General features: G+C 39.8%; 1 pseudogene; it reads left to right on the forward strand.

Annotated features, from left to right (window-relative positions):
* Positions 1–5,450: 5,450 nt before the first annotated feature.
* LOC116756375 lies at positions 5,451–6,500 on the forward strand (annotated as a pseudogene).
* Positions 6,501–12,931: the final 6,431 nt, after the last annotated feature.

Raw genomic sequence — 12,931 nt, forward strand, 5'->3', positions numbered from 1 at the left:
TTGCATCCTGAGAGAAAGAAGTAAGAAAGAGAAAGAGAATGAACCTCAGTGGAATGAACTGAGAGCTTCTACTGATGACTTCAAACCAGAGAGACTAGTATAGAATTGGAGGCTTGAGGAATTTGGAGAAGATTTTAAACAATCATTGTGAGAAATATGATAAAAAGTCAACAACAACCTGTGATCAAAAATTTGCTGAATGGGGGCTTCCCTGGTGGCGCAGTGGTTGAGAATCTGCCTGCCGATTCAGGGGATGCGGGTTCGTGCCCCGGTCCGGGAAGACCCCACGTGCTGCAGAGCGGCTGGGTCTGTGAGCCATGGCCGCTGAGCCTGCGCGTCCGGAGCCTGTGCTCCGCAACGGGAGAGGCCACAACAGTGAGAGGCCCGCATACCGAAAAAAAAAAAAAAAAAAAAAGTTGCTCAATGGTAGAATGAATCTGAAAGTAGCAGGGATTTTATAGGTACATTTATCCAGATTTTTTACTTTATTTTGCAATATACAATAGTCTAATACTCTACAGAGTAGCCTATAGGACTTTAAAAGTTTATCGTTACAAAATAGGTGGTAAAGCCAGAAATCAGATATAGATCTAGAGTTTATCAGCCTTTAAATGAAGCCCCTGTTCTGTAACTTGCTACCTCTGTAGTGTTGGGAATTTTATTTCACCCCTAAGTCTCAAAGTTTTAGTCTGAGGAATCAAGATCGTAATAGTGCCTATCCTCCTAATTTGTTGTGAGAAAAGAGTGTTTGCACAACAGAGTATTTAGCACTCAATATTATAATCAAAATTAAGTAAAGCGAGAATTGAGAGAAGTATATCAAAGGACTAAAAGAAAAGATGAGGCCAGGAGCTAGTTAAGGATGAATGATAGAGTAGAAGAGGAAAAAGACGAGGTCGTGGTGAGAAGAGGAAATTTCAAAATTTGAAATCTTGCAGGCAGTGGAGTTTTGACTGATGTTTGACTAAGTCTGACTTAGTTTAACTAAGTTCAAACCAGGTAATTAAGTAATTTTTTTTAATGGAGGCCACTGGAACTGAGGCATCTGAGAATCTGGAAAGGGAGTATAAAGATGTTCCCAAGGGAGGTGCTTCAGGACTGGTAATAGAAAGAGAGATCAGTGATGCAGTAAATCATTAAGAATGGTAGGAAAATCTCTATATGTTGTTTATAGGTGGCTGAGACAAGGAATGAGAAAAAAATCATGTAAAGGAAACTCAAAACAAGAAATTATTATGGGAGAGCAAAGAATATATAAATTTTCTTTCTGGAAATAGAACATAAGAAAAGTATTGTCAAGAATTTTGAAGGGTTCTGAGATTTAATCCTACTTGCAAGCAGCAAATTAGCTGCCACACACAGTTTCGTGGGTACTGGCAGAAGAAACAAGATTCCTTTATATCTATACATATAGATATATATAGATACAGATATCTAAAGATATATAGATAGTTTTATAGCAATAGTAGTAGCCAGAATATTATCATTTTCTTGTGTCATTTCAGGACATGTAATTCCCTCATGGGGATGACAAGGGAAACACCTGCACACTCAGCAGGTTGGAAATGCAGAAGAGGAGCCCTGAGCTTTGGGAACCCAAACGTTTTGTGATGAGCCCGCCCTTTGTTCTGAAGGGAGACACTGTCTTATCTTCCAAGGCTGTTTGCTATACAAATATCCTTGAAAAGATAGTCTAGACAAAGGCAGCCATTGCCTCTACTCACAGGATATGCAGAAACGCAAGAGACCTGTGGAAAACTGTCTCCTAGTAAGTATTTTCTACTGGAAAGGAAATGTTATCAGACAAAAAAACAGCTTTCAATTAATGCAAGGAGATAAAAATAGAGTCACCATATTTATACAAGTTTAACCTCTTTTCATGACAATTCCTTCTCCTAGGGATTTTTTTTCTTTAAACTAGTATGTTAGAGCTTAGGGCTTCTTACAGACGTCTACCTCCTTGGTTCCCAGACTCATTCTCACCTATAAGACTCAGTGTTTCGCAGGCTCCCTGTTTATTTATTCAGTGACTAAAATCATAAAGCATGCTGCTTCTAATTGTAGAAAAGTTATTTGATACTTACAGAATTCTGACATTGATATATCACTCCCTTCTACTATTTGTTCATTTGTGTATTAATTACCCCCAGCTCTTAGGCTCTCATAAGAAACACATCTCTTGAAAACTTCCAAAACCGACATGAAAATTCTGTTTATCTGAGAGTTAATACAAAAGACTAGAACTGAGTTGTATATGCTTCTTCATGAAGTGAAAGACTAGGGATGGTGGAAATTCAGAAAAAGAAAGCATTATTATACATTTGAAAAATCACATATTAAAGCAACCTACCAGCATCTTCTTTGATCATATAAAATATTTTAAATGATTCCACAGCAACTGAACTTACCTGTAAATAATTTTTACCCATGTGATACCATGAGTTTTGAGCTTTGCAAAACACAGCATTTTTCACTGCATAATACCAGAAAATCCCTGAGAAAGTGAAGGTTTGGTCACAAATCCCTATATAATCTGATTTGTGAAAAACATCTAGGTTTTTATGATCATCTGCTGCTAAGCACTGAATGGGCCCAATGTCTAAAAGATTGACAGTGTTTTACTTTTCATTTGGAACAATACTGTCAGCTCCTGTTATATTTCTTACCCTTCCAGAAAGAGGCTAAAAACAAAAATTAAACTTTACTATTTCCTTTAGACAAGGGCAGTTTCCTTTTTATACAGGCAATAATAATGGCAAATGTTCCCATAGCCTGACATAGTATGCCAGGTGTCAGAGAAAAACCAGACCCCGACAGTAGTTTAAACAATAAAAACAGATTGTTATTCAGGACTACTGCAATAGGAGAAAAAATATCTCAATATAGAACTGGGCTCAATTCTGAATGCAACAAGTTAAAAACTGGAATTTATAGCCTAGGAGAAAAGTAGAGGGGTCTGTGGATGAAAAACTGTCTCAGAGGGTAGCATAATTCTTGCTACACCAACCTAACAGGATTCTTGCTGAAGGCAGGTAAGGGTGATCAGATATCACCAGGGAGATGGTGGGTGATGAGGAATTTGATCATATGTCAAGAGTGATCAGATATCAAGAGTGGAGTATTCTTGCTAAACTGACTTGACAGGATTCTTGCTAAAACTAGACTTTACAAGGATGGAGACAGAAGTCCGAAGGGTCAGGTTTAGTTGAGCAGAGGGCTCAAAAGAACATCACTATAAAGTTTGGTCAAGGAGAGAATCTTTGTCACAGTCGCTCATTTCACCCTCACAATAATACCTTAAGGCATATGGTGTTAATTTCCCATTTTAACCATGTGGACACTGAGGCACAGAGAGGTTAACGACTTGCCCAAGGTCCCATGCCTAGTAGGATGTAAAACCAGGTTTTTTTTTTAAATTGAAATATAGTTGAACTACAATATTATATTAGTTTAAGGTGTACAACATACTGATTCGATATTTTTATAGATTACGCACCATACAAAGCTATTACAAAATTATGGACTATATTCCCTGTGCTGTACATTACACCCATGTGACTTTTTTATTTTATAACTGGTCATCTGTACCTCTTAACCCCTTCACCTATTTCGCCCATCCTACCCACCCCCTCCCCTCTGGCAACCACTAGCTTGTTCTCTGTATCTGTGAGTCTGTTTACGCTTTTAAAGCCAGGATTTGAATCCTGGCAGTCTGGTTTTAGACATTGTGTGCCTTGCAAGGACGGTACTACTAATAGCGACATTTATTGAGCAATGACCATGTTCCAGTCACAGGGCTAATTGATCTGCATGCTTTATCTCACAGAAGTCTGAAAACAACTCTGTAAATTTGGTTTTACTATTATTCCCATGTTACATATGACAAAACTGAGGCTTCAGGAGGTCAACATAAGTCATATAGCAAGTAGCAGTGGTCATATAACTATTAGGAGCAAAGGTGGGATTTAAACCCATGGGTTTTTTTCTTTTTTTTCACTCCAGAGCCCATATTCCTAGCTTCCTCTTTCTGATCTTTTTTTTTTTTTTCAGTTATTAAATATGTATAGAGCTTCTACTAGGCACTGTGCAAGCAGTAGGGCTATAAGAGCAGGAAAGACCAACCCTGCCTTCCCAGAGTTTAGTCTATGGGAAAGATAAGCAACCTTTGGCAATTGCAACCTAGAAGGATAGATGCTGAATAGGACTAGTTACAGGTGCTGTGAGAGTAAAGAGGAGGCACCTAACCCTGGTTTGAGGGACTAGAGAAGGCACCTCAGAAGTCACAGAAGGCATGGAGAGCAAGCAACATCTAAGCACAGGTCTGTCTCACCAAAAAAAAAAAAGTGGAATGGGCAGGGGTTGGCCAGGTGGCCAAATTGAGGGAAATGTGTTCCAAGCTGAGGAAAGAGCTTATGCAAAGACTTCAAGGTCACTATGAACAGAGCACAGGGTGAAAAGGAACACACTGTGATGTGCTGGAGAGGTAAGAAGGGATAGGATCATGAAGGGTCTTGTTGGTCGCTGATGAAATTCACAATTCTAAGAGCAGCAGGAAACCAATGAAGAGTTCAAGCAGGAAAATAACATGGTTCAATTTGCATACTGGGATGACCTCTCAGACTGCATCATGAGGACTAGTTATCTGGAAGGAGAGCTAGACTGATAGAAGGAAAGGCCAATTATGAGATGGTCAGGAATACAGACAAGTGGGCAAGTGGAAGTTACAAAAGTGAGACATAAGTGGTTTTGAAAGTGATTTCCCAAAGTAATTCAAAATTTCTAGGACTTGGGACTTCCCTGGTAGTGCAGTGGTTAAGAGGGGACATGGACATGCCAATGCAGGGGACATGGGTTCGAGCCCTGGTCGGGGAAGTTCCCACATGCTGTGAAGCAACTAAGCCCATGAGCCACAACTACTGAGACCGCCTGCCACAACTACTGAAAGCCTGCACGCCTAGAGCCTGTGCTCCGCAACATAGAGAAGCCACTGTGATGAGAAGCCCACATGCCACAACGAAGAGTATCCCCCGCTCGCCACAACTAGAGAAAAGCCCACACACAGCAAAGAAGACCCAATGCAGCCAAAAATTTTTTAAATTTATTTAAAAAAAAAAATTTCCAGGACTTGGTAATTGGTAGGGCTGTCAGAGGAGGAATCAGATGACAAGCAGATATGCAGCTTGGAAATCTATTCAAAAAGGAAGGCAATATAAGAGAAACAGCAGGCTTAAGAGGGAAAATAATTATTTCTGTTTGAGAAATGCTGAGCTGTATGTGCTCATGAGACACCCAGATGGACAAGTTGCTTGCGTGGATGGTAAGACTGGAGCTCAGGAAGTTCTGGAGATAAAGATGTGGGAAGCATCCTCATGCAAATAATAGTATCATAATAGAATCATGAGACAGCTTGCTTCCTCTACTCTGCTCTTCACATGTGTGAGGATACAACCATGGTCGGCCACCTGCAAACCAGAAGAAGGTTCTCACCAGCACCCAACCATGGTGCCTTCCTGATTTCAGACTTCCAGCCTCCAGAACTGTATGGGAAAGCAGAATCACCAAAAGGAATGACGACCAGCGATCTCATGAGAAGTCTGGATTTCAGTTTTCATGCCTCAGGACATCCAGTTGGGAACTCCACACCAGCTCCTGGGATCATACTTTCATACCTCTGCTTGCCTGAACTACTAGAGCCAGTCCTAGCTAACCACGAATGGCTACAGAGGAAACACCTGGTGAAACACTTCTATCCTTACATCAATCCTTACATTTCAATCTTTACCTGCTATATCTGTATCTGATCAAGCCAGCTACAGTGACAGAATGCCTCCATACCTTCTGTAAGACTTGTATTGTCCAGCACTTTGAAGACAGCAATGATTTGCCCAAGGTGTGGCAAACAGGTTCATGAGACAAACCCGTTAGAAACGCTGAAGTTGGATAACACATTAGAGGAAATTATATTTAAGTTTGTCACTACTACGAGAATAAGAACTTGAGTGGGAGTCTGAATTTTGGAAGAAAAACAAGCCTCAAGAAAATGGACAAGATGATACTTCAAAAGTTGACAAGCCTAAAGTAGATGAAGGTGAGGAAAATCAAGATGATAAAGACTATCACAGAAGTGACCCATAGATTGCTATATGTCTAGATTGTTTATGAAATAATGGACAATCAGGGGACAATGTAGTAAAGGGTTTAATGAAGAAATTCATTTGGTGCTCTACACATATAACTATGGGAACTATTAAAAAATTTCTAAGTTTAAAACTAAAACTTCCAAGTTCTTATGAGTTGAATGTGCTGTACAATGGTGAAATTATGGGGAAGGACCATACTATGGAGTTCATCTACATGACAAGATGGAGACTAAGAGGCAAAAACTTTCGGTGTCTGAACTGCTCAGCTTCACAAGTCTGCCCTCAGGAAGGCCCTTCGTATCAGTCATACCCCCATACCCCATGGTATTGCAGTATCAACCAAGAATTGATTTTGCTTAGACCACGAGGCCTAGATCCCACTGAATGAATCCTGCACTATGTGTTTACTCATCGACAGACTGCACAGTGAATGGAGTGTGGACTGGAGGGACACAACCTGATTTTCAGCATGTGAATAAGGCCGTTGTCTGTCTCTAGATTGTCAGTTGCATTTATGTTGCTTCTATTAAGAGCAAACCAAGTGCCATTCTGCTACTGAACCATCTGCATAAGGTATCTGTGCTGTCTCACAGTGTACAAGTCATGGTTGAAATCAGTTAGGTGTGCAGCCATGATTCAGCCTTCTGAATATTTTGCTTGCCTGTTCCAAGACTGTTCTAATGTTTGATTACACCAGTAATATGGCTCAATCTTTGTGGTGTTGCTGTTTTCACATACTTACTATTTGATTAATTCTTGTTTAAATAGACTACTGTACAAGGAACTAATAATTATTATATCTTGAAATTATTTTGTATGGGAAATATATTTAGAAAAGTGGTTCTTGAGCCACTGTCCTGTTCTAAAAAAAAAGAGTTTGGAGGTCAAAGCAAGGACACAAGCACTGCCTGGAAGCAAGCTTGTGTAGAGACTAATACTGTGCGGTTGTCTAGATTGGGTTTACCTCTTTGCCTCATCAATAAAGCAGGTTGTTGTGAGGTTTAAAAGAGCTAACTGGTGTAATGGGTTTAAACAATGCTTGGTACACAGTAAGCATACTATGTTAGCACCTCTTAATATCTCTTTACTTTCTGGGGGTCTCTGTAAACCTTCAGAATTCTGATGAAATCTTTGAGAAGGTGAGCCCCTAGTACCAACTGAGATTGGATTCTCTCCAGTCTGGCAAAAAACAATTTAAAAGTGTTTATAGGTAGACTTATTTTGATCCAAAAGAAAAAGGGGGAAAGGGTAGAAAGGACTGGCTATGTCACTACAGGAAGCAGTGAAGTCTGTGAAAACAGACCAGGCCTTGGAAACTACCTGTGGCCCACAACCTAGTTTATAAATAAAACAGCCACATGCATACTATTACGTAGTGTCTATGGCTGATTTCATGCTACAATAGCAGGGTTGAGTAGTTGCAACAGAGACGGTATGTCCTGCAAAGCCTAAAGTATTTAGTATCCGGCCCTTTACAGAAAAAGTTGCCAACACTTGGTATAGTCAATACTTTCAAAATATTATGAAAGCACTATAGAGAAAAAAGTTAAAGCACTTGGTAATTTAACTTATTGTAAATTCTATATAAATTAGTTGTATGATTTGGCTGCTCAAAAGTGAAATTAAACCATAGTTGGATTGCTACAAATATAGGATCCAGAATGATGGAGGAGATAGCTGACCAAGCTGGAAATATTATGCTGAGCTAGAAGCAGTACTATTGCAATCTAGAGCAGCACCATCCAAAAGAACTTTCTGCAAAGATGAAAATGTTCTTAAATCTGCACTGTCCAATACAGTAACCGCCAGACACTGTTTGAATAAAGAACTGAATTTTAATTGTATTTAATTTTAACTAATTTAAATATAATCACATGTGACTAGTGGCTACCATATTGGATAGTGCAGATATAAAGTGTTCAGCATCACAGAAGTACTTGTGTAATAAAAAGAAAACAATTTAATTCAATAGACCTTTTCAGTCCTTTCTTCTGCAGATACAAAAGATTCAATTAAAATATAGCAGGTATATAGATGCCCACAAAACTAAAATACATGAATATAAATGCCATTATGATAGATAAAAATTGAGTACCCAGTATGTGCCAGGATTTAGGCAAAGTTCTGAACATTTATTATTTTATTTAACCCTTCAAGAAATCAGTGAAATAAATAATTATCATCCTAAATTTCATATTTTAACAAAACACTGAGCATTAAAAAAGACAAAATATGCAAGACCACAAGTGATAATTGAGTTTCAAACACAAATCTGCCTGACTCTCACACCAAAGGTTCTTTCTACATAACAAAGAATGAATTATATATTGTAGGAATACAAATAAGGGAGAAATGTATTCTGCTTTTATTTTTTATTTTTATTTTTTTTTGCAGTACGCGGGCCTCACTGTTGTGACCTCTCCTGTTGCAGAGCACAGGCTCCGGACGCGCAGGCTCAGCGGCCATGGCTCACGGGCCCAGCCGCTCTGCGGCATGTGGGATCTTCCCAGGCCAGGGCACGAACCCGCGTCCCCTGCATCGGCAGGCGGACTCTCAACCACTGCGCCACCAGGGAAGCCCTATTCTGCTTTCAGAGAGTCAGACTTCTGGGATAGGAAGAGCCAAAGATAGCTAGGGAGGATAAGTGATATATAAGCTGAATCTTGAAAGAGAAGGAGTTCTCCATAAAGATAAAAGGAAAAGCCTGTTCAAGGCAATGGGGAACAGCATGAGGAAAAGACACAGAGCTGTTGAAGGGCCCAAGAGTTGTGGGTAGAGCATGGGATCATGACCTTCAGTAGATTACTTTTTGTGTTCCTTCTATATGCTACATACTGCTATACTATATACACACATTATCCTAAGCATTGTGGAAGGTAAGATAAAACAAACGATCAAGGAGCTTCCCTGGTGGCGCAGTGGTTGAGAGTCCGCCTGCCGAGAATAGTAGAATAGTACTAGAAGAATAGAATAGTACTGCCTGCTAGAATAGTACAAGGAGAGGCAGTGAAAAGATAGTAACCATAGAGGCTGTCCAGAGACACTGCTCTAGATTCAAAGATGATATTCTGGGATTCTAGCATAGAGCTGGCATCAACATTCCACTAATTTTTCTTGTAGCTCAACTGCAATCACTTTTCTGATCAGTTCTTCAAATTGAATTGGATATTGTGTATATTTATTTGCAGTAGTTTAGAAGTATAATTAGCTATTCAGGAAAGAAATTCATTCTATTCTCCAAATTTTTTATCCTGGTGAATCTCATTCTGATACTAAAAAAGAGTTGCTCTAACTGAAATGATGCTGTCTTTGATGCCACAGATTCTATACTTTAGAAAGCAGCACCCAGGATCTCTGGACTTCAAACCCAAGATATTGGCCTTTTTAGAACAATCTCAGACCCCCTAAACAAAATGTCGAATATAATATGCATTCTGAAGTAATTTCAAGTACTTTATAATTCAGACTTTTCACTAGTCCATAATTTTAGCCTTCTCTCATGTTCCCACACTTCCTTTGCTGATTTATTTGCCTGTCTCTAACATCCATTCAGCGCCCTTCCTGTGCCCTGCATGGAGGCTGATCCATGCAATAGTACTTCCCAGGCTCCCTTGACAAGGTTCTTGTTAGGTTTGGCCTGGGAGGCACTGGTGGGAAAATGCAAAAAACTTTCTCTCTCTCTCCTCCTTCTTTTCTTCTCTCCCTCCTTTTCCCCCTCTCTGATTTGGATTGTATTTCCAGCAGCAACTTGTCTCTTCCGTGGTCCTAGATCCTGCCAGTCTGCCTTACCATGGTTACTGCTCCCACCAGGTTGCCTGGCCCCTGGAGTCCTGTACCCACTACCTTCTCCCTTTGTCCCTCCAGCAGTGGGGTGACCAGGATACAGCTCCTGTTTTTGCTAATCTCTGGCTTGACTCTCTGTCCCCTCCACTCTGTGTGTGTTTGGGGAGCACAGGGGTAAAATATACAGAACATAATGTCCGCTTTATTCTTTAACTTTTCCAATAAATTCATATCTGAAAACTAGTTTCCTATACTAAATTCTGCTAAACTACCTCTGTGTTTCTATTTTCCTGGCTGGATATCATCCCATTCTCTAATTTAACAGAGGTTTTGTATAATTCTAAAGTGTGGGTTTAAATATTGAGTACAAATCACCAAAAGAAGCTGTATTAACTTAAAGAAAACCTGTTTTTTCACTTGGACTACATCTTAAGTGATGGCTTTTGTAGCCTCCTCTCTTCCTACAAATCTAGTTTAAAGTACCTCTCCACAACACAAAAGTAGCCATTGCATCATCTTATACTTGAATACTTATTACACCTTGAAGTGTCAGAGATTTCATTTTGGATTCTCCTATTAGACTTTAAATCCAATTGAATTAATATGAATCCTTCAATAACAAAATCTATTTGGAAAATCCCTTTATCTCTTTTATTTTCCATTCTTATTTTTTTCCTGCCTATTGCCTTTTTCCCCTTTCTCCCATGGAAATAAAAGACATGATCAGAGCAACGTTTAAACAGCCCACCAACATGACCTCTATCTTCCTTCATGTTATAAGAAGGAGATGTTGCCGTGGCAACTCTGGAAGAAACGTTCTTGACTTTCTGGACTGCAATCTCCAAAAAGAACTGCCTTTCAGATCTTAATCTATCCTCAGGTGAGAGACCTAATATTGTTTTGTTTTGTTTTTTCTGATATTGTTTTATATAGGATTTCTTTCTTTAATGTGAGATCCATATTTGAAGGACAATTATGGATTGTCCTCGGCCCAGAGATGTTTGTCAGGTGGGCACTGTTCACTTGCAGACAATTTTGTGCTCAGTTGCCTCTCATTCTGCTAAATGCCAGGACCATTCTACTGCCTTAGAATCATGAATTTTGACAATTATCAATTACCGAGCCTTTATTATGTAAAATGTTGCGAAAGAGGGGCCAGTCTAAAACTCTCTCTCTAAATGGATAGTATTCTCTTATCATTTCCTTTCTCTGACCATTGTGGTCTTTTCTGCTTTCTTTTTTCCACTTTATATATTCTTAATACTAGACTCCTGTCTCTGTGAACTGTCTGACCTGAATTGAAGAATAGTCCATTGGCCCCTGTGTCAAGCATGTCTGTATGCATCAGGGGAAACAGCTGAAGTGAAAAGTTACCAACTTTGGGAGTGGAGAAATCGAGAAGCGGGGACAATCCATGTCATGGCAGACAAATTACAGTAACTTCTATGTTGGATGTACCTCGCCCTCCCTCCCAGACTGCTACTAGTTCAGGAGCTAGAAAGAAATAAGGAGAAAATGACAGACTCTTTCTTAAGGAAACACTGTTTTTGTGTTGGCCTCCTTAGCAAGTTGTAAATACTAGGCTACATGTTACCCTCACTTTCCATCACCTGCCTGGCTCCAGCCCTCTCCTCTTTCTTCCTTTAGCTCTAAACTGAGAGCTAAGAGATGTACCAGCACTGTTCTCAATCCTTTGCATACATCTTTCTTCTCTCATCTTCACAAATCCTGGCCATATTACTTGATGAGGACAAGTAACTTGTCCAAGGTCTCTTAAGTAGAAAGCTACAGAGGCAGAATCTGAACCCCAGATGGTCTCATCCAAAGATTCTTTCATATACAACACATTGTATCCCCAAAGGAGAAAATCGGAAACACAATATGAAAAGAGTCTGTTTGATTGTCTAATTTCCCACTGGCTTACAAGCAATGTGAGTGAAGAGATAATTCATATTCACTCTGTAGCCCCCATGCCTGGCATATTGTAAATACTCAATAAGCATTTGTTGAAGGATGAATGAATTTTTAAATTAATACCCACCTCTCTTCTTTATCCTGAGCCAGAATAGTGCCAAAGCCTCTAAAATGGCCTATTCACCTCTATTCTTGAGACACCTCTGAGATTCCACAGCAAAACATGATTAATTTCACACAATTATTTTAAAATTTCTCAATAGTCCCCTCATCAAAAGGATAAAGTGCAAGTTTCTCTTCTCTTATCTAAGAGTTTTATCTCTTCCCCCTCCTTCCCACAGCGTACAACCTACCATCACCCCTTTGCTGAATTATTATGGAAGTTGGAGTTATCAACAGCTTTCCTAATAAAGACCTTTGAGCTTTTGTTTCAAAGATTTGAGCTTTTGTGCATACAACTTCCTCCACCAGGAAGACCCTAGTCTCCCCCCACCACATACACACACTCCTCCCTCACCTTATTTGGCTGGCAAACCTCTGTCACCCTCTTATGAACTGAATATTTGTGTCCCCCAAAAAAACATTCTTATGTTGAAACTCTCCCCCACCCCACCCCAATGTGATGGTATTAGGAGGTGGGGTCTTAGGGAGATAATTAGGATTAGATGAGGTTATGAGAGTGGAGCCCTCATGAATGGGATCAGTGCCCTCATAAGAGTCACAAGAGAATTTGCTTCCTTTCTGCTCTCCATCAAGAAGTTGGCAGTCTGCAACCCAGAAGAGGTTCCTTATCAGAACCCAACCATGCTGGCACCTGATCTCAAACTTCCAGACTCCCGAACTGTAAGAAATAAATGTCTATTTTTTATAAGCCACCTACTCTACGGTACTTTGTTATACCAGCCCAACCTGACTGAAGTCACCCTCCTTCAAAAATTAGCTCAAAGCAACACCTCCTTGGGAACCACGAATTTCCTGAGAACTCAGTCCTTTCTGCACCTTACACAGATGTCCACTACAGAAATGTTATATTGTGTTTTCACTGTCCATTTCTTCACTTTTTTGTAAGCTTGCTAAAGGAAAGGACCATGCCT

Source organism: Phocoena sinus, chromosome 7, assembly GCF_008692025.1.
Source record: "Phocoena sinus isolate mPhoSin1 chromosome 7, mPhoSin1.pri, whole genome shotgun sequence".
Lineage (NCBI taxonomy): Eukaryota > Metazoa > Chordata > Mammalia > Artiodactyla > Phocoenidae > Phocoena > Phocoena sinus.